Genomic DNA, 24,672 nt, shown 5'->3' on the forward strand with positions numbered 1-24,672 from the left:
ATACACAACATATTGTGCACAAAATAACAAGAGGCACTTCATTATAAGTTGAAGTGTCAATTGATCATCCTTAGTTGCACACCAAGGTTTGCGAAACTGCCTCAGATCTCTTCTATTTCATAGTTTTGTAACTTCACAAGTTCAACCATTAAAAGCATTTAAGGAGTTGGTTCATAAGCATATAGCAAAACAAGATAAGAATACCAAAAAAACAAAACATTCTAACCCAAGTAGCATTAAGAAAGCCAAACAAAATCACACAAACCATGGAGACTTTTTAGGGAGATCAAAATGGAGACCCTCGAGCAACATCAAGAACAATTCTAAAGATTTTTAAACGTGATTTTATACGGATAGTGTTGATAACGTGAGTTCAACCATGTTATGGTTGCTCATTTTGAATATGCCTCTCAATTGTGATAAGGTGTGATAACTTCTTACATGATAAAAAAATAATTAATCAAACACCGGGTTATTAAAGGTAGGGTAAATTACAGTTTTCGTCCTTTATGTTTGTATTGGATTGGATTGCAATGAATAACCTTTAACTTCAATAATTACAGTCACAATCCTTTATTTGTAAAACCCATTACACTGTATGTCCTTTAGCCATAACCTGGTTAAAATTTTCAGTTAAATATGGCATGTGATTTGCACATGAGGGTAGATTTGTAATTTGACTCTTTTCTTTATCTAAAATAAATTTAAACAATATAACATATCAGATTTAGCAAAATTATACAATATATATTAAAAAAAACATAAACTCGTCTCTCTAATCTCTCTCTTCAACCAACCCCCAACACCACTTACAGCCACCACCGCCACCCGTTTCTCTCTCTATACCCACCATCCAAAACCACCTACGCTCCACTGCCATCACCACCAACAACCAAAAAATACACTCTTCGTACTCTCTCTCTAAAAAACACACACTGTTGAATCCCTATATTAGCCCAAAATCTCATGTGGAACAATAACAAACCACCATGACATTACTCTAAAAATATACACTCTAGCTGTAAGAATCTGCAGTGCACAAGTTGTTTAAGGAACTGATCTGAACCGAGGTCATTTACGAGTCACTAATTTCCATCCAGATCTTAACCCCTGTTCATAGATCTGAAACTTCATCACCGTAATCGAAGATCCGAGTCCATCACTAGCGTAGATATGAAATTTCATCCCGTTGTGGTGTTCGTCACAGGACATGGTGGTGATTGCCATAAGCGGTGGTGGTGTTTTGAGTTTAGGGAGAGGCATACGATGGTGACAGGTTGCGGAGATGGTGGTGGTAGCGGTTTCGGTAGTGACAGGGTGCATTCGAAGATGGTGATGTTTGTTGTTGGAGGTGGTGGTTGTTGTTGGAGGTTGGAGGTGGTGATGGGTGGTGGGTGGTGGCTGAGATAAAGAGAGGGGTGAGAGATGGTGTTGTAGGTTCTTGAGGGGTTTTATAGGGGGATTAAAGAGGAATGTTTCCTCACGAAGTTCTCATCGGCGAACTTAGCGCCGTAGATCGACTCGCCACCGGTGCCGCTGCCTCTGGTGAAGTCACCGCCCTGGCACATGAAGTTAGGGATCACAAGTTGGAAACTAGAGCCTTTGTAGTGGAGTGGTGTCCGCGTAAAGCTCCATGACTATGCGACCAGCCGGATCTCCGCCGACGTTCATGTGGAAGAAGACCTTAGGGTTTGCCATTTGAGGTTGTTGTTTTATGATTCCCACAATGTCTGTTTATTGGAAAGAGTGGGTTATTAATGAGGGATTTTAAATGACATTTTTGCCCTCACATGAGATGCACATGACCTGTCACAACTCCCATCCCCTACCCTCCCTGAGACAGGACTCCAACGACTACGTCGGGCAGAACCTCGACAGCCGTTACGGAGCACTAGATCAATCGGGCAGCGTATCTAATACATAACCGGGGTTATAATACTTACATCGAGGCAGAGCTTCGCTAATTAGGGGGTATAATGCCCGATACTACTTCAATTATTCAGAAATTTAGAGAGAATTTCGAATGTGGGACGATTTGTGAACTGAGGCCGATTGTATCTATTTATAGTGCTGATCAGGCACTTTGTCGCGCCCCACGAAGAATGAGGCAAAGGTTTACACGGCCCCCGAGGGCCCTAAATGCGGCAACTGGTTTGCTGAGTCATCTGGGTTTTGACGCGTGTCGTGACACGTGGCACGATGCGGTTTCGCCGTCTGTCACTCGCTCGCGCCCTGCGACAGACTTAACTTATTATTTTTATTTGATTTTTGATTATATAAAGGTATTTCGGGCCTATTTTACGTATACGGGGTGTATTTAGGACATTTGGGGGTGTCTAAAATATTTTAAGGAGGGTTGTTATATCTTGGGTATAACTCCTGGATTGTTTAATAAAATATATAATGCACTCGCATTAAGTATAGTAATCCAATTTAATTTTATCCCTACATCACGAGACAGAACCCCAACGTGCTTAGTCGGGCATAGCCTTGACATGCGTTGGTGGGTTCTAAATCAATCGGACAGGGTATTGACTCGGTGGTCAGGGGTTACAATACTTAAAACGGGGCAGGGCTTTATCATTATTAATATGGGGTAAAAATAAAAAGAAACATTAGAAATTTAGAGAGGGATGGGGGCGACAGAAACAAAGATAGCAGCAATCCAAGTTGAAGTCTGGTCTTATTTATACTAACTTCCTAGTCATTTGGAGGCCAAGCCTCAATACCTGTGATTACACGTATTTGCAACATTAAATTCTATCCCTATCTCTTTGCCATGCGCACACACACACATGCACTCTCATCATTTGAAAGTTAGTTTTAAATTTTCATATTATTTTATTATTTATATATTATAATTAATTCAGCTGCTTCACTTATTTGACGCTTATAACTTCTAAAATATGACGTTTTACAAAACAATAAATATGTCAATATAACGAGAATAATCTTATATACATTTTGAAGTTTCATTAAAAACGGAGTAGATTCAAATACAATGTATTTTTATAATTTAATTATTAAACGGTTCCTTCGTTTGCCAAAATACCTTATATTTCTATTGGTCAACTTACCCATGATCTATTCATGTAATAACTTTATTTTAAATTAATTTTTTTTTGGGAATGTTACATCCTCCCCACCTTGTTTTAAGTCTCGTCCTCGAGATTTGGGCTACGATATCTTCTTGGGGTTACGTCACATCTTTTAGTTGGTTATCAAAGTGTCTGGGATAGAATCAAAAGATGAATATAAGGATATCATAGGATAATTGGAATTCAATGGTCTCAAAACTTAGTTTCAGGAGTTGATGTTAACCGAATGAGATGAAATGATACCATTATCAAGGTGACTAAGTTTCACAAATCAAAAGAGAGATTTGATAGGCATAGAATTTGAAAAGCAATGACTTGTAGGAACAATAGGATTCAATGGCAGAAAAGAAATTACTTTGATTATCAATTGAGGGAGATTCTGAATCAATAATCTCAATTTGAGAATGGAAGTATGAAAAATGATTTGTCACTAATCAAACAAAAAATTAGTGACATTTATTTAAATGGCAAAGATACACCGAAAATACAATAGAATTTAGTGTATCATTATCTTAATACATAATTGTATCAAGACTACTTGAATGATGAGTTAAACGAAATACGTATGATTAGGGTTTACTATTAGCACAGGCTACAAATTTATACAGACACCGCAAGGTGTTGTAGTGACTGAAAGAATTCAATAATTACGGTGACTGAATGAATTCACCGTTTTCGAAATTAACTGAAAGTTTCAATGAAGCGAATTTGGATATTTCAAAAGATAGGATGTTTCAAATGAAGAAAGAATTGAATAGTGTGGAATCAATTTAAAGATAAAAGAATTAATGGAGGTATATTGGAATAAGAATTTTAGGTACCTTGGTCTTAACACAAAATTGTATTGAAACTGGTTTAGGATAATGATAAAATCGTATCTCAGGTGTGAAAATGAAATAAGTGCAAGTTTTCAAAGAAATCGCCACCGCAAGATGTCGTGTTTTAACAAATGATACATCGAAATTGAAGACTTTAAACAAGTTTACTATGATTCAAACAATGAGATTACCTCGAATATGATGATTTCAATTCATCATATGGGATTTTGAACTGAAGGTATATTGTGAACAAGTTCAAACAATTAAGCTTGGTTTGGACATATTTCAACAATGGATATACGTTTTTAGCAAGAAATGGTTTTAATGAAATCTGGTAAGTACCTTTGAAAATACTAGAAAAAGAAAAGGAGTTTTCCAAGAAATTTGTTGACTTGATCATCAAAAGTCAGCATTTTCAAAATCAGGGGGTGTTTATCAAAATGAGTATAACAAAAATATTTATTAAAACTCATGAGTAAATGATCTTTTTGAAGTGAGTTCACATGTATGACAGGAAATGCATGTATGACATAAGAATTTATCAAGAGACGAGACGAATGAGAGTTGGTTCTAATAAAGAAAAAAAAAGAACTTTTATTGATGAAGTTTTGATCGGAATCAAAAGTCAATTAATACTGAAAACATAAGGATACTTATTCTAAAAGTTGGCTATTGTCTCCGACGTTGTAAATATCTATGCATTCTTATTAGTTTCATCGAGGTTTCGATCCTCGTTGTCTGGTGCCTTAAATAGTTTCGGGCAGTAGGGACAAATGTGGCCCGGGTCTCCGCATTTGTAACATACATTAGTTTTCCTTCTACATTCTTCCTCTGCATGTCCGGCCTTTTTGCAGAAATTACAGCGAAGTGTCTTTTTAGAATAGTGTTTTCTTGCATGTTTCTTGTTATGGTTATCGCAGGTAGGTTGTATGATTGCTGGTTTCATTACTTTATCTTTGCATGATTTGTCGGAGCGGAATTCCTTATAAGAGTAGCTATAGGTTGTAATTTTCTTTCGTTTGGAAGATGAAGTTTTGATACGAATATCAGGACTCCTATTGATACTAGGGTTAGGTTTGAAGTGATGGATATTCTTATAGTGTGTAGTATGACCTTTGGTCATAGGCACAGAAATTTTAATAGCTTCAATGATCGAAGGTATGGCATTCGATATTCCTTGAGCTATTACATTTTCTATAGTGTTCCTATCCAAAGAGTTTTCATTACTAGCTATTTCTTGATCACATGCTATTTCATTTGTATCTGTATTACAAACATGTTTAGATATATTTATCACAGAACTAGGTAATTGTACAGGCACATTTTATTTAACACAACTATAGTCATAATTTATCAGTATTATGTGTTTATAATCATATGTATTAAGGTATATATAAACATGTCATATCTTAACATTTTCTCTTACTATATATCTCATCAGAATATAAGGAAAATGTATATTTTATATGTGTTGTTTCTCCCTTTGATATAATAGCTTCTCTCTATATTGTATTAATTATATTTCCAGAGCTTATGGCTGGATAGGTATTCAGAAAATAAAGGTAAGGGTTTTATATGAAATTCTGAGATTTTCCGTCATTGACCCATTTATTGTTTTTCAAGAGGTGGTGCTAATACAGATATTCTTAAGGTATCTTTTAAATTAAAGAATAGATTTTGAGTAAACATGTAGGTTTGTTTCTTCTGTTATATAAAGGCTTGTCTTTCTACAGAGACATTTGATTATTATATTGTATATATTATTAGGAAAATTGTATCTTGTATATACATACGTATAAATATAAAGTTTAAAATTTCCTGTAATATAATAAAAATCCAATTACATAATTGATTGTGTTAACTATCCTGTTTATTCCCATAACCTTATTTATTTCTTTATAATAACAAAATAAATTTCTATTAATTTATTAAACATAATATTTTGGAATAAAAGGAATTTTTCAAAAGGAATAAAATTATAAATTTTCTGGATTCTTTTAGAACAATTTAACCTTTACCTGACAGGTTAATTAATTCAAATTCTTATTTTATTATATCTATTTATTAAAGAATCACAACAGAGAATACAAAATTTAATATAAAGTATCATTCTCATCTTAGAATATATGTACATATAACTTAAATATAATTTAAGAAATGAATTAAACTTATCAAATATAAAAATTATTTCTTCTGAGATATATGTACATATATTTTAAACTATATCGTTATATTGTACTAAATGTTTTTGTACATATCTTTATTGCATAGATGGAACATTATTTATTTTATTGATACAAGTTATATAAAATATACATATATTTGATTTACATATAATCTAAGAAATAGGTTTAGGCTATTTCCAAGTGATATATAGGTATTACTGTACCAAGTTGTTATACATATTCCTGTTTCATAAATACTGTCTTATAAAATATTTTATATTTTCCATTGTATATATATATATATATATGTGCTTAAGTTTTAAAATTGTTAACAATGAATTACGAACTACAATAATTCTTGTTCATTATTTGTGTAAACTGAATTAAGATTTTTGTTTTATAAAATTCTTTTAACATAGCTTTATTCAAGAGCCAATTATTTTATTTTTCCAAAATATTATTAGTTTTAATTTAAATCAGAATTTAATAATATTGTATTATAATAATGATGATGATAAATAATAACAGTACACATTAAAGACTTTTCTTAGAGGGCGTTTACTTATTATAAATTTATCTAGCATGTTAATTATCATTAATATTGACTATACCCATAATTTCTTAATATCACTTAATTTATCAAATTTTGATGAATAATTTACATATTTAATATTTAATAATGCGATAAAGAATAATAAAGTGATTGACAAAATATATTAATTATCATATCTAAATAGCATTATATTTTAACATAATTAATATAAATATACGTTTTATCAAAACTTTGCTAAATACACATCTTTAAACGAGTAAAACTGTTGGATTATATCATAAAATATCTTGCTTTCATTGAATAATATTTTATATTATGATATTTTAGTGATACCGTATATAAAGGTGTTATCTTACATCTTTTGTTAAGATATTAATATCAATATCATAATATTATTATAATTTATTTTAAGTTGTATTTACATAAATATGAAGATACAGATTTGAATATTATATTATGAATATATTCCCCTTTTATAGCCTATCATATTTATGTACCCTGAGAATTTTAAATGATAGGAAATTATCTAGGTATAATACATATTATTTATATCATGATGTTTACAAAGTATCATATCTGAATTGCATTTATTAATACTAAAATATTAATATTAACATTCTATTATTACTATAAAATTTATATTGCATTATGTTCCCACATATATATATGGATATGATAGATATATAAGATATCACGAAATTTACTAACATAAAAATCATAATAAACATATTAACATTTTATGTTCACATGATAACACATAAGATATAAATTTCCTAACACAAATGATTAAGGGTTTTGGTATTGGAAGAACACCTAAAGGGCATAAACCAGTGGCATAGCTATAGCTCTGATACCACCTTCTGTCACAACCCCCGTCCCCTAACAACCCAGGAACGGGTGGCCGCGGCCAGTTTCAGTGGTATCGGTGTTTATAAATTTGGCAGCGGAAAGTTTCATCAGGACCGTAGTTAGGAAATATTTTATCAGAATTAAACACCAAAAATATTTAAAATAAAGAAATGGGATAAAACGCAAGTTTTTCTGATAATATCTTCATAATAAACAAGTGGGACAAAACCCGATTTTTCATTTTGATATATTTATAGGGAATAACCCTAATTATTGAAAACAATTCTCCTTTTTAATTAGGTAACTTCATTGCCACTTTTCTAAGCCTTCAGTGCTCTCCAACTGGGTTTTATTGGCTTCACACTAAGTTACCTGAAACACGTGTTTAAAACATTTTATCAGCAAGAAATACTGGTGAGTGAATCCCAGTTTAATCAAAACAGGTTTTATCAGTCTACAGCATTGAGGGCGGTTGCGCAATTACATTTGTTTCCATTTACTTTAATTACCACCCACGGTACTGTCAACCCGACTTGTGGTCATGTTACTCCGCGCAAGTTAGTAACAAATTTTGTATACAAAACCCCAACATACCGATGATAATTGTAGAATACAAATACTCAATAACTGTTTAATATATATATTTAATTGTGTGAGGTTTTGTAAAAACAATTTGCAAAAAGGAGATTACTCACATTGCTATTTTATGTCTTTCCTTTGTAACTTCCTGGTTATAATCTATTAATTAAACAATACACACGTGTTAGTATAATAATCCAATTTACATTAGTTATACCCTCCCCGAGACAGGACTCCAACGACTACGTCGGGCCGAACCTCGACAGCCGTTACGGAGCACTAAATCAATCGGGCAACGTATCTAATACGTAACCGGGGTTATAATACTTACATCTAGGCAGAGCTTCGCTAATTAGGGAGGTATAATGCCCGATACTACTTTAATTATTCAGAAATTTAGAGAGAATTTCGAATGTGGGACGATTTGTGAACTGAGGCCGATCAGCACTATCAGGCACTTTGTCGCGCCCCGCGAAGAATGAGGCAAAGGTTTACATGGCCTGCGAGGGCCCTAAAGGCGGCAACTGGTTTGTTGAGTCATCCGGGTTTTGACGCGTGTCCTGACACGTGGCACGATGCGGTTTCGTCGTCTGTCACTCGCTCGCGCCCCGCATAAGCTTAGGAGCAGTCTGTCGCACCCCGCGACAGACTTAAAAGTATTATTTTTATTTGATTTTTGATTATATAAAGGTCTTTCGGGCCTATTTTACGTATACGGGGTGTATTTAGGACATTTGGGGTTGTCTAAAATATTTTAAGGAGGGTTGTTATATCTTGGGTATAACTCCTGGATTAATAAAATATATAATGCACTCGCATTAAGTATAGTAATCCAATTTAATTTTATCCATACGTCACGAGACAGAACCCCAACGTGCTTAGTCGGGCATAGCCTTGACATGCGTTGGTGGGTTCTAAATCAATCAGACAGGGTATTGACTCAGTGGTCAGGGGTTAGAATACTTAAAACGGGGCAGGGCTTTATTATTATTAATATGGGGTAAAAATAAAAAGAAACATTAGAAATTTAGAGAGGGATGGGGGCGACAGAAACAAAGATAGCAGCAATCCAAGTTGAAGTTTGGTCTTATTTATACTAACTTCCTAGTCACTTGTAGGTTAAGCCTTAATACCTATGATTACACGTATTTGCAACATTAAATTCTATCCCTATCTCTTTGCCATGCGCACACACACGTGCACTTTCATCATTTGAAAGTTAGTTTTAAATTTTCATATTATTTTATTATTTACATATTATAGTTAATTCAGCTGCTTCACTTATTTGACGCTTATAACTTCTAAAATATGACGTTTTACAAAACAATAAATATGTTATTATAACGAGAATAATCTTATATACATTTTGAACCAAGTTTCATAAAAAACGGAGTAGATTCAAATATAATATATTTTTATAATTTAATTATTAAACAATTCCTACGTTTGCCAAAATACCTTATATTGCTATTGGTCAACTTACCCATGATCCATTCATGTAATAACTTTATTTTAAATTTAATTTTTTTTGGGAATGTTACATGACCCTACTTAACGTTTAAAATTAACTGGGTTATGGTCAAAGGACGTAGAGTGTAATGTGTTTTACAAATAAAGGATTGTGACTGTAATTATTAAAGTTAAAGGTTATCCATTGCAATTCAATACAAAAATAAAGGACGAAAACTGTAATTTTCCCTTAAAGGTAACTTGTTTGCTAAACATGACACGCTATATAACTTGTTTGATAAATATGTCATGTTTTTGGTTGTGTTCACTAACCTGTTAAACTTGTTTCACTCGTACTTGAATTAAATTGGTGAAAGCTGCAAACAAACCGAACGAACACGAACAAGACCTTGTTCGTGTTCGTTTGTTAAGAACTATATGTGTTCACGAACCGTTCACGAACACTTATCGAACAGGATTTTATGTTCGTGTTTGTTTGTTAAGGAAATGAACTTGTTCGTGTTCGTTTGTGTTTGTTAATTTTAGGCAACGAACAAAAACGAACATTGACGAACACAAATGAGCACAAACTAATGTTCATGAACACAAATGGAAACAAACGAACACAAATAATCGTTCATGAACAGAATATATAATACACTGACACTTATTAGATATTTAGTTTTTCGGAATTTTGAAGTATTTAAATAAATATAAAAACTAAAAACACTAATAAACTATCGAACACAAACGAACATGTTACTGAACGTTCGCGAACATAAACGAACGAACACGACCTCTATTCATGTTTGTTCATTTAACTAAACGAACGAAATTTCTAGTTCGTGTTCATTTGTTTAATAAACGAACGAACACAAACGAACTTCCCGTCGAACAGTTCACGAACTGTTCGCCGAATGTTTGGTTCGTTTGCAGCCATAGGTGAAACAACTTATAAGAAAATTAATCTATAGACTATTCACCCATGAACTTTGTATTAAACTTTATAAATATAATATTATCATTATTTTATTTCATATATATGTTTATCTTACATGATTTAAATTATGAACTTTGTATTAATCTTTATAAATATAATATTATCATTATTTTATTTCATATATATGCTTATCTTACATGATTTAAATTAATTAGACAACAAGAAACCTATATTTTTATGCAAAACCATAAAGTACAAGTTAAAACTGACTTCTTTCTTATTTTCCCTTTCAAGGTGTTATTTTATTTCATCATTACTGATGTTGCCTTCGTAACTACGTACATACCATGTGGCAAACGATGATCACATTCTTTCCAAATATTGTTCGGCAATAATATTGTTCATAAAAATACGATTTGGTACAAATCACAATATGGATGATTGTGTCACACACGTTAACAGACGAGCCCAGATAGCAGAAAGTAAGCAGATTGATATGACGAGCATGCACCGCTTGTTTGACACAAGCACACCGCGTCAAAATTAAAAAAATAGTGTGTGAGGAGGGTTGTTCAAGAAGCTTACGGTTCGAGACTTACTCAAAACTAGAGTGATTTTTAACAAGTCGAGCATGGGTAACGGTAAATATAATATAAATTATAAAGCAAAATTTCAATATATACAAATTATAAATTCTATGGTTTATAACTTTTGCGTTATGTCATCATCATTATACTTATTAAATCTCACCAATAGCAAAGCTAAGTTAGGGTTTGAGAATAGTAAGATTTAGACAGTCTTACCTCTACCCTATGGGAATAGAGAGGCTATTTCCAGTGAGACCATCGGCTCGATAGTATTTTTACATCAAGCCTTGGACATAAGACACATAACACTCAACAATCGGGACAAAGGCCTATTAGAGCATGTACCCTTTTGTCTTTCGGCTGTCAACGGCACCACCTGATGCATTATTAACCGTCCGCCTCTTTTAACGTTATTTTCACAAGATTAGTAAAATAACATGAAAATTAGTATATTAACTTTTGCGTTATGTGCAAGATAAAAAAAAAATAATACCTTTGGTTATTATATACATCAATATGTGTAAAAAAATCCTCAAAACTAAACAAGTTGGCCCTGAATTCTTAAAAGTCGGGCTTGAACTGAACACTTAAGCGTGTTAAGATAAACGAATCAAGTCCAGCTAGCTTTTTGTGTCCGGGCCTAATTTGGCTTGGCTCGGACCAGTTATAACCCTAGGTGTGAACGCGGGTTAACTTTACCCATATTGAAAGAAAGGAACCCGACTCTTTACCATACTAATCAATAACATACGTATAGCTTTCTGATGCCATTGGGATAGAACAGGGGCGGACTTATGTACAAAGTATGGGTTCCCGGGAACCCAGTCAGTTTTTAATTTTTAGTGTAAATATATATATAAGAAGCTGAAAAGGAACCCATAAGTATATTATAAAAGGAACCCATAAACATAAAAAGTCTTGGTTTCACTGGTTATGTCCGCGCTTTTCTTCCTAACCCACCCGAGTTCGAATCCCGTAACTGCTGTTTTTTGTCCCTTTTTTTTAATTTCTCTTTTATTTTTTTTCTTTAATGTAATAAAACCCATTTAGGGTTATATCACAAAACACACGCCGCACACAAACAAGCAACGAACAAAGTTCAAACTTCAAACAACATCAGCAGGCAGCAGCTCCACCTCCTCAGTCACCAGCGCCGGCTGCCGCTTCTCCGCCTCCGCCCTCCGGCTGCTCCGCCTCTGACGATTGCTGCCGAAACTTTGTTTTTCTTATACGATTATCATCAACTAATCAACGTTAAGGTTAGTTTTATACGATTAATCGATTATCATCATCTCACTGATTAGAGTTTGTTATACATCTATTTGTTTTACATCAATGATTACAGCTTTTAATTACATCAGTGATTAGTGATTAACTGATTACAATTTATTAATAGTTGATTACATAAAAATTGGGTTTGAAATTGGGTTTTTAAGTTAATATTGCTGCTGAAAGTTTTAGCTTTTGATGTTTTATTGCTGCCGAAACGGTTCGATTAAGTTAATATTGCTGCTGAAAGTTAATATTGATGTTTTAAAAGACGAAAAGCACCAGTGGCTGTTGTTCATGATGAAATCGGAGGAATAACATGGGGGAATTCAACAATTGTTGATTGAATCGTGTGCACTTTTTGTTGCTCCACCATAAATTTACATCTTGTAGATGCATATTAGGTGATCATCTTCTGTGATGTAATCTCATTTGGTTTAAAATATGATTGATTATATGTGAATTTAGTTTTTGGTCTGAGACATCTAGAGCAATTTTACATTATAAAGTGGTTGTTGATGATGATGGTGTTGGTGACAGAGGGTGCAAAAGCAGCTTGTGCTTTGATATATTTCAAGTCCTCCCTGTATTCACTCGACGGTTTTAAGCATCAAAGTAGGCGATATTTGAGGTAAAGTTTCTTTCAATTTTTAACTCGTTACTTGTGATTTGTGGTTTTCGTAGGATATTTGATTTGATATGAGCTTTGGCTCTTTAGCAAATTTAGTTTTATGAAACCTGAATTTTGGACTAATGTTAATAGAAATGTGATATGAAATTTATGTCTTTATTATGTTCCGTGACCCGACCCGACCCTACCCTACCCTACTCGGCCCGACCCGAAAATTATAACGAATGTTGTAAAAATTTGACCACCCAAAAAAGTGAACCCATAGGAAAAAAATTCTAGATCTGCCACTACTGGGATAGAAGATATTATTGAAGTACAAAGAAAGATATAATGTAAAATGGTTGAAGTGTTCAAACAAAAACAGACAAGTGTCGGTTAAGTGTATGCAAGTAGGTTTGAGTAGTTGATACAAAAGTTTATGGAGTTAGTGTTGAGTACCAACCCCAAAAAAAGGTTTATAAATATATGTAGAAACAGCAAGCCAAACTGAATTCTAACTTGGTAATATTCTTTACCTGAAATTTAACAAGATGGATGTCTATCGTTTGTAATGGGCTCTACAAATAGAAAACTTTATAATACATGTAATGTAATTCAGCACTCGGTTTTAACTGAATTGAGTGTTCTAGATCTGCGAAACCTCCATAGTCAAATTGAAAATCGAATTTGCAACTTGGTTTGCTTGTAAATGGTTTTCTTATTTTTTGATTTAATCAGTTTAAAATTATTAATATATTTATATACTAGGTTATACTCTCATGTATACACGTCTTGAATAATAAAAATAGTTTATTTGTAAATAAGACTAGTAGACGTACATGATAGTCATTCGACTAGTTTGTAATCTTTTATTCATAGTAATTAACAGCGGCGAAGCTTGAGATTTCCGACCGGGGGTCGAAAACGTATATACCCAAAAATTTCTATACGAAAACTACATACTCTCCACTACTGAGCGAAAAGTTCGAGGGGTCGGCCGCCCTCTCTCGCCCCCACTATGCTTCGCCAATGGTAATTAATACTCAAACCACTTGTAAAGTGCTTGTCGCGATGATCAATTCTTAAGGAAACTTTTTAATTATTTTTACATCGTTAGCCAATGAGATAACGAAATAATTAAATAATTTTCATTAAATACATCCGAGAATGTACGACATATTTGACTATATCTTATTATGTTTAATCGTTATCTATACTGTTGAATATTTTTAATTGTAGTAAAATATATTTATTTGTTAATGATAACAAAATTAAACGAAAAATTGTCATATGATAATTGTAGTTATACATAATAACGATTAAACAAAATAGAATATTTTTAATTGTAATAAAATATATTTATTTGTTAATGATAATAAAATTGAACGAAAAAAATTGTAGCTAAACATAATAACGATTAAACAAAATAAAAGTTAGTTGTAGTAAAATATAATAATTGTAGTTATCCATATAATATTTTTAACTAGTTAATATAATATTTTTACTTAGTTATCCGTAAAGTATTTTAAATATAAAAATGAAATATAAATTAATATTATATTTAGGTGGCATAAGGAATTGCCATGTGACATTTATTGGAATGGTCTATTAGAGTTTAGATAGAAGAAAACTGATATGCATGGTAACTTGGATACTTATAAAGCAAGACTTGTAGCAAAAGGTTTCAATCAAACTCAAGGGATTGATTATGATGAGATCTTCTCCCCCGTGGCGATGCTAAAGTCAATTAGGATATTATTTGCCATAGCTGCATATTATGACTATGAGATCTAGCAATTGGATGTTAAAACAACTTTTCTTAATGGATATCTTGATGAAGATGTCTATATGGTTCAGTCTGAAGGTTTTGTCGATCCAAAACATCCTCACAAAGTATGCAAGTTAAAGAAATCAATCTATGGATTGAAAGAAGCATCTAGAAGTTGGAATCACCGTTTTGATGAAGAAATTAAGAATTTTGGATTCATCAAGAACGCCGATGAAGCTTGTGTGTATAAAAAGGCTAGTGGGAGCATTATGACTTTCTTAGTACTGTATGTCGATGACACTCTACTGTTTGGAAATGACATTCCAACCATGGATGGTGTAAAAACCTGGCTTAGAAGTTGTTTTTCCATTAAGGATCTTGGTGAAGTCGCCTACATTTTGGGAATAAAGATCTATAGGGATAGTTCAAGGCGCTTGATAGGTTTAAACCAAAGTGCATATATTGATAAAGTCTTGAATAGGTTCCAGATGAAAAACTCTAAAAGAGGTTTTGTACCTATTCAAAAGGGGACAATATTGAATACATCTTAATGTCCAAGCTCAAAGGATGAGCAAGAGAAAATGAAAGGAATCCCATATGCATCTGCTATAGGATCCATCATGCATGCAATGATATGCACTAGAGCCGGACGTGTCATGCGCCTTGAGCATGACGAGTAGATACCAGCAAAATCCAGGTAACAGTCATTGGAAGGCTGCTAAGAGCATATTAAAATACCTTAGAAGGACTAAGGATATGTTTTTAATATATGGATATGGTGAGGAGGAACTCGTTGTAAAGGGTTATACGGACGTGAGTTTCCAAACCGATCGAAGTGATTCTCGATCCCAATCAGGTTATGTCTTCATTTTAAATGGAGGAGCGGTCTCTTGGAAGAGCTCAAAACAAGATATGGTAGCATTGTCCACTACATTCAAGACCCCCTAGAGATCTTTTGTGATAACGAGGGTGCGATTGCTCAAATCAAGGAACCTCGTGCACACCAAAAGACTAGACATATCGAGCGGAGATTCAACTACATAAGGGATGAAGTTGAAAAGGGAAAGATATGTATCCGCCAAGTTCACACCGATCAAAACACTGTGGATCCATTCACGAAGCTCCTTGAACGGGCAAAACATGAGGGTCATACATTTGTCTTAGAACTTCGATATTCTAGTGATTGGATTTGATCTATTTTGTATTTTTGTATTGGAACAATTGTAATTTTAACTCTTTTATGGTATTTTGAGTTATGTTCCATTTTAGCATGTTTAAATCCATGAATAAGTTACTTATTCTAAATTTTCGTAGTCGATCATACTTGTGGGAACAAATATGAATGTAAGACTATTATGAACTTGGATTGGTGGATATTCATTAGATATGAATATAGAGCAAAGTGTTGCTGCCAAGGTTCATAGATATTTGTGGGATACAAATATTGGACTGACTCGCTCTCAAATGTTACTGCATGGAATCATCTATGATTGATCATAAGTAAATTTGAGTAAAGGAGAATATCATAGTATCCTCTGACCTGAGATACATAATGGGTCTTGATATTCACCAAATATTATACCTTGACTTATTACTTCGCTGTCAATAATATGACAACACAGAAGGCTAAGCTCAGGTGTGGTACAAGGTGATTGTGAGAGACGTATGTAGTCAAGAAGGGATTTGTTCCTCTTATTCGTTGAGAGTAAGATGTCTAAGGCCTGCTAAAGTTAAATCAACAGAGAGTGATCACTCTGTGTCTCTAGATTTAACATGACATCTGTAACGAAAGGATAAATGATAGATTCACATAAATCATGTTCAAGTAAGGGACTTGAAGAGGATGATGTTATTGAATGGCACACATAGTCATATGTATTAGGGTTAGTAAACTATAGTTAGGTGATCTTTACTGCTTGCATCAATCTTCTATGTATCTTGTGCAAGTGGGAGATTGTTGGACTCTGTATGCCCAAGACACATATTAAATTGATGTGGCAAGTACGTTATGATCCAAGTCGAGCCATACCCAATAACAAGCTAGACAAACATTATAATATTTCTTTATGATATGATTAAACAAATAAATATTAACACTTATAATATTTAGAAATTGGTTTTCTAAATAATTGTACTTGAGAAACTAATAAATTATATATGGATAATTTATTTTTGAGAGAATATTTTATTTTGTTATTTAATGGGTTAAATAACAGTTTAAATGGTTGCATAAGTCTTATAACATGTACTGTTACAGTTATATAAAAGTTATAAAATTAAATAAGACTTAAATTATTAAAAAAGAAATTTTGAATTTTTTTTTATAAAAACCCAAGTGGGCCGCCCCTAGTCTTCCCAAGACCATTTTGGTCCAATAAGATGACATGCAATTGTCATAGTTAGATGATTTGTGATTGGGTGTTATGGGTGGCCAACTTCTCTCATTCTTTTAAGACAATTTTGCATGACAAAATGAAAGTAGAAGATTTGATTTTTGCTCTCAAAATTTTCGGCCAACATAGTGTGGTGATCTAAGGTTTTTCAAGTTTGATTCAAGTGTAAAATCCTAGCTAAAACTTAAAGTGTTTGTTGGAAGGCTTGGGGTATACAAGCTTGAGGACTTCTACACTTGAAGATTACCATTCAAGAAGCATCATCATCTTCATATCTTTTACTCCAAGAAGGTAGTATTCTAAAACACCCTATGGTTGTGTTTAATAGTATGCATGTTCATATATGGATCCGGGTATTGGGTTTTACAAATAAAAATGAATTTTATATCTTGTAAGTAACATGTTTTAAATAACTTTTCCGCTGCGTTTTGATCTTATATGGATAAAATCACTTTAATAAACATGTGAAAAACCCAACATAATGTGCATCCCTCGCTGTCAATGTGAACGAGACCATTATGTATAATAACTTAACAATACCCCAACGGGCGGCGTGCTACTCTTATAATGCTATATTTGTTAAGGTGGGCTAGCTAAGTTAATGACAAATAGAGTGCATGTATGTATTCTAGCATAAACAACCTAAGCATAACAAATAGCATGTATGGCGGATTGAGTGAATGAATAAGTTTGTGTGAATTGTGTATTTTAATAAGTAAACATGTTACACCCAAAAGTGCGTTAAAGCATAAAAAGGGTCAATGGAACTCATGATTTTTCAAAGCTTCCTTTGTAATTCGGTGAAGAGCTTTGTTAGTTGGAGGATGTAACACCAAGGTCAACGTACATGGGGGAAACGAAGGTGTGTAAGTAATGGAATTTAAATGGGAGATTTGGATTGGAATTTAAAGTACAAAAAGTATGTATACAAAAGTATTATCTAGTTCTAAGTACTCGTTTGTGACATTAAATTATGTGTGGTTTCATGGTTCCCAATTTGCCCATTAGAATCAATAACGAGAGTCTTAGATGCGTACATTTGATAGCCTAAGTTTATGACGAATAATCATGGTCCGATTATCATTGTAAATTCAACCATGGTTATATAGATATATACATTTAAATAGTTATAATATTATCCTAAAACTAAGTCCATCATAGATATCATCAATTATTATGTAAGTCAAGCATGGAGGTTAAACCTCATTGTATGATTCACCACTACACAAATCATCACAAGGATGATTCGGAGGGTCATGAATAATAAGAATTAAAAACTACCTAATGCATGCTCAAGTGACCAAGTAAATCCTAACCTGGGTGAGCCAACACGACATGGAAAGGTAATCCTAAGTGTCGTAGGCTAGGCGGGGCTATGTTATTTTGATACAAGGAAGTCACTTGAGTGTTTATACACAAGTTCACAAGTGAAGGAGTGGAACTAGATTGGAAAGCCAAGGCTCCCATGGTTCACACTTCCCAAGTCACAAGTTCATCATATGGAAGATGATGAATCGTGCTTGTTTTCATCACTTGGATTATGATATGTATAAACTAAAAATAAAGAGTTTTGAACTCATAACTTGGTGGGAATCAATCTCAACATAAACCCACAACTATAGGTTAATTTGCGTGCTTGGTGGATTATAGATTCCACCAAGTTTTAGCAAAGAAAATAATGTTTCAAGAACATTAAACAAAATAGAAAATACAACTCAGGATCTCAAATGTGGTGAGGTTTCACCTTAGATTACCATGGTAATCTTGTGAAAAGATCCCTAGAGATTATCCAAGTGTTATGGAAGAAGAAAGAAGAAGAAAATAAATGAGGAAGTGAGCTAGAACTCACTTTGAAGCCCTTAAACTTTCTGCTCAAATTCTAGATATTTTGGAGAGATTTAGAGTGAATTTGAGAGTGTTTAGAAAGTTAGGAAAGTGAAAAAGAGAGTGGGAGATGGTGTATTTATAGGGAGGGATTACGGTTAGTGTTCAAGAGTGAATTAAATGAGTTTAGTTGGTGGTTGAATAGAGAAAATGGACCAATCAAGGCTGATTTCGGAGCTGGGCACGGATTGCCTTCGGCAGCGGGTCGCGGACTGATTCCGGACCTAGGTCACGTGTCGCAGGCTAGGTACACCAGCCCAAGTTTCATTTTTTGGTCATTTTGGTCCCTAATGTTTCTTATTTAGCACATTATAAGGTATTTCAAGTATAATACTCACATAAGTAGGTATTTAATGTTTAAAGAACATATCATTAAGTGTATTATGTATATATAACTTATATTTAGGTACAAATCAAGTGTAAAAGCATGGAATCAAGTCTCGTGAAGGTATAATCAAGTATTTATATGAATAAGTATACGAAGTCAAGTATTTACGTTAATTGCTTGTAAGTTAAACATGTTTTTGCAAGAATCATGAATAAGTATCAAATGTGTATATGAATTTAATTGTACAAGAAATCATGAATAAACAATGTATGATTCTCATAAAGATAATAAACTTTATTATGATCAAAGCCTCAGTTTACAACGGTTTGAAACGAAAATACGATTACAAGAGAAACAAGTTTCCAAAAATATAAGTTCAATACAAGCTTTCTAATTAAGGAAAGTTACAAAAGCGAGCGTTACAGTCTCCCCTCCTTTATGAAATTTCATCCCGAAATTTAGGAAGATGCAACGAACAGATGCGGATACTTAATCTTCATTTCACTTTCGAGTTCCCAAGTAAACTCAGCGCCACGTTTTCCTTCCCATCAAACCTTAACGATAGGAATTCGACTGCACCTTAATTACTTGACACCTCGATCCATGATCTCGACAGGTTTCTCCACGACGTGCAAGGTCTCGTTGATTTGAAGATCTTCGAGTGGAACCTGAAGTCCTTCTTTAGCTAGACATTTCTTTAAGTTGGAGACGTGAAAAGTAGGATGAACATTGTTGAGCTCTTGAGGTAGGTCCAGTCGATACGCTACCTTTCCATTCCTTTCGAGAATCTTGAAAGAACCTACATTACGAGGATCGAGTTTCCCTTTCTTACCAAATTGAACTACACCCTTCTAAGGAGAAACCTTGAGAAGTACAAATTCACCAACGTTGAATTCCAAAGGTTTGCGACGCTTATCAGCGTAACTCTTTTAGCGGCTTCTGGCTTTGAGCAGGTTGTCTCGAATCTGTAAAATTTTGTCCGTCGTCTCTTGTATAAGCTCAGGGCCGGTGATTTAAGCTTCTCCGATCTCGTGCCAACAAATAGGACACTTACGACCATACAATGTCTCGAATGGTGCCATTTGAATACTCGTGTGGTAGCTGTTATTGTACGAGAATTCGATCAAAGGCAAGTGCATATCCCAGTTGCCACCAAAATCGATTACGCAAGACGAAACATATCCTCTAGATTTTGGATAGTACGCTCGGTTTGACCGTCAGATTGAGGATGAAAAGCGGTGCTAAGGTAGAGATGAGTACCCATAGTAGATTGAAACGTTTGCCAAAGACGAGAAGTGAAGCGACCATCACGGTCTGAAATGATGTCAATGGGGATACCATGACGACAAATGACTTCATCCGTGTAGATACGAGCCAATTTCTCGACTTTGTAATCTTCACGAATGGGGAGAAAGTGCGCAGATTTGGTTAATCGATCAATGATCACCCAAATGCTGTCATGACTAGACGAAGTACGGGGAATCTTAGTAATAAAGTCCATCGCAATGCTCTCCCATTTCCAGACAGGAATTTCTGGTTGTTCGAGCAAGCCAGAGGACGTTGATGTTCAACTTTAACCTTGGAACAAAAGAGACATTTTGAAACGAAGGTGGCGATATCTTTATTCATTCCAGGCAACCAATAGGATGTACGCATGTCGTGATACATCTTATCAGCACCAGGATGAATAGAATACCTAGATTTGTGTGCCTCCTTCATCCGAAGTTCCCGAAGGTGATCACGATTAGGAATCCAGACACGATCGAGATGGTATAGAAGACCATCGGATTTGGTTACAAGACTTTCTTCTGCACCACATTTCATTTCTTTATAGAGGTTAACCTCGTTAATATATGTGTATTGAGCTTCACGAATGCGGTTTCGAAGATCGTCGATGAGTTGAAAGCAACGAATACCCTTAACATGAGTTTTACGACTAAGTGCGTCGGCCATGACATTCGCTTTACCTGGATGGTATCGAATTATGTAGTCGTAGTCGTTTAACAACTCTACCCAGCGACGCTGACGCATGTTCAGTTCCTTTTGGTTGAAGATGTGCTGAAGGCTCTTCTGGTTGGTGAAGACCACAAACTTAGTACCATAAAGGTAGTGTCGCCATATCTTCAAGGCAAAAACAACTGCAGCAAGTTCAAGCTCGTGCGTAGTGTAGTTTTTCTCATGTATTTTGAGTTGTCCCAACGCGTAAGCGATAAACTTGTCCCATTGCATAAGAACACCACCAAGTCCTAGGTTTGAAGCATCAAAATACTCGACAAAGTCATCGTCACCATCGGGAAGAGCAAGGATAGGAGCATTGCAAAGCATGTCCTTGAGCGTTTGGAAAGACTCCTCTTGTTCAGGACCCCAAACAAAAGGTTTATCTTTTTTGAGTCAGCGAAGTGAGAGGAATAGCGATTTTTGAGAAGTTGGAGATGAAAGGACGATAATAACAAGTTAGACCAAGAAACGAACGAATTTCAGACGGAGACTTAGGAGCAATCCAATTCTTCACAACTTCAACCTTTGCAGGGTCAATGTGAATACCAAGTTCGTTGATGGTGTGACCAAGGAATTGAACCTCTTTTAGCAAAAATTCACATTTGGAGAATTTGGTGTAAAGGCGTTCGGCACGTAAAAGCTGAAGGATAAGATGCAAGTGTTGCTCATGCTCTTCTTGAGTCTTGGAATAGATGAGAATATCGTCGATGAAGACGATCACGAAACAATCAAGATAAGCTTTGCACCCACGGTTCATCAAGTCCATGAAAACCGCAGGTGCATTGGTCAAACCAAAGGGCATGACCACGAACTCGTAATGACCATAACGTGTACGAAATGCGGTTTTGGATATATCTTCTTCGAGGACTCGAAGTTGATGATAACCAGAACGGAGATCAATCTTGGAAAAATAACTCGCGCCTTGTAATTGATAGAAGAGGTCGTTGATGCGAGGAAGAGGATATCGGGTTTTTTTACTGTAAGCTTGTTAAGATCGCGATAGTCAATGCACATTCGAAATGATCCATCCTTCTTCTTGACGAACAGAATGGGAGCACCCCAAGGAGAAGTACTTGGGCGTATAAAGCCTTTATCAAGAGGTTCTTGAAGTTGGCTCGATAGCTCTTGCATTTCCGAGGGTGCTAAACAATAAGGGGACTTAGCGACAGGTGTAGCGCCAGGAACTAAATTGATACGAAAATCAACAGAACGAGTAGGCGGAGGACCAGGGAGATCGTCAGAAAAACATCGGGAAAGTCACAAACGTTGGGAAAATCACTTATGCTTGAGCCCTTATCCTTCTTTTCCACAACGTGGGCAAGAAAGGCGTAAGAACCATTGCGCAAGTATTTGTTCGCTTGAGTACATGACATAAGCTGGAGACCTTTAGAAGATTTCTCGCCATAGATGTGTAGAGAATCACCATTAGGAAGAGGAAGACGAATGAACTTATCAGAGCAAACGACTTCAGCACGAACTCGCCTAAGCCAATCCATGCTTACTATGATGTCTAAACTACCCATTTGCATAGGTATGAGGTCAATTGGAAACGTATGATAGTTGAGGTTCAAAGAACACTTAGAAAGAACAGAATCGAGTTTGAGGGATGTACCATTTGCGACTTCGAAAGCGAATGGCAACTTATCCACGCTAGTATCAAATAAACAAGATGCATAGACATTGTTGACAGGAAACATACCGTTTATGACGTCGTTGGTGTTTTGCGCCTGAGCTACGGTGAGGACGACGTTTGCAAGATGGTTAAGATCGCCACACATGAAGCATGCTCAAACAGTAGCTGCTTGGGGTTGAGCTTGGTTAGGGGCAGGGTTTTGGGCTACTATGGCTTAGTTTTGGCTGGCGAGTGGCTTTGGACCACTGCGACATTGGTCGGCGAAATGCCCAAACCTGTTACAGTTTGCGCATAAGCGGCATGGTGCGTTGTTGGGATGATAGTAGAAGCAAGTGTTACACTTGGGATACGTCCCAATGTAGTTCTTTCTTTGTGGCTCAAGGTTGGGAGTAGCAGCGACTGATTGAAGGGGTTTAGGGTTTTGCGGAGTGACAACCACACAATTTTGGCTTGAAGCCTTCCGCTTCTTGCCTTTACCCTTTGAGGATGATGGCTTAGGTGATTCAGTGGTGGTGGTATCAGTAGTAGCTTGGTGTGCGTTCTTTGATGGAACCTTATCAGAAGTTCCACGAATAACGTAGTTGTTGTTGAATAAGGCTGCCAAACGAAAGGTGTCCTCGAGAGTTTTAGGTGAAGCTGACTCTATGAGGTTTATGAATGAAGTGGGGAGGTAATGGATGTACTTGGTGATGGCTTTGTCAACAGTGTCACCTTGGCTAGGGCGCAAAACACTTAGCTGCTTGAATCGGGCAGTGAGGCCAGCATTGTCATACCCGATTTGCTTCAGATTCCAGAATTCGTTTTCTAGTTTTTGAAGTTCATGGGGAGGACAAAACTCATCCCTCATTGATCGAAGTGTCGCGCTTCGATCAAAGACAATATTTATATACCCAAATTACCCTTAACAAATAGCTAGTGGTAGTAAGGGGTCGAACCACGAAGAGTAGGTGGTTTACAAATGGACTTGAATGAATTCTTAAAAGGTGTCACAATTATGAAGCTTGCTAACTTGTTTTTATGATTTTTGATTGATTAAAAAGATTAACAAATTGATTTGTTTAATTAACTACGAGAAATTAAACAATTTGATTAATGATTATAAAATATAATGGAATAACAAGGTTCACACCCGGTTTCAACAAATGCAAGATCTAGGTTTACTACTCATTTTAATTTACCTTAATTGAATTAGTTCATTAACAGTTTAACAATCACAAAGCTTAAGTGCCAATCGCTATCAACGTCATAGACAACGGACCATGATGCACTTTGTTACCTTGGACCAGCAAATCCTTTCAAAAGACAAGGCATAAATACGTGTATTCGTTTCACAAAGTCAAATTTAATAATTCACTCGACAATTTGTAAATTCAACACAAGCATACGACAATTGTCTAACAGTTCAAACGCAATTCAATTTATCACAAGCAAAACATCAACAAGTAGTAAAAACCCCAAAATCTTACATAAGTTTACACCGGGGTGAAACCTCCAGGAAACTAGCCGCTCATGATCGAAGGAACTTGATCACTGGATGTTGGAAACTTGATTAGGATCATCTTGAAGCTTGAGGAATGATAAAATGATGAGGATTAGGATTTTGGTGAGTGATGATGATTGAAAGATTAATGGATGAAGGAACTAGGGTTTGGTGAATAGAGATGAAGATGAATTGGGTGATGATGATTCTTGATTCGGATGAAGGTTGGTGACAATTTATGTTTTGTGATGGAAGAGATAGTGTTTTTGGC

Source organism: Helianthus annuus, chromosome 15 (assembly GCF_002127325.2).
Source record: "Helianthus annuus cultivar XRQ/B chromosome 15, HanXRQr2.0-SUNRISE, whole genome shotgun sequence".
NCBI classification, from domain to species: Eukaryota; Viridiplantae; Streptophyta; class Magnoliopsida; order Asterales; family Asteraceae; genus Helianthus; species Helianthus annuus.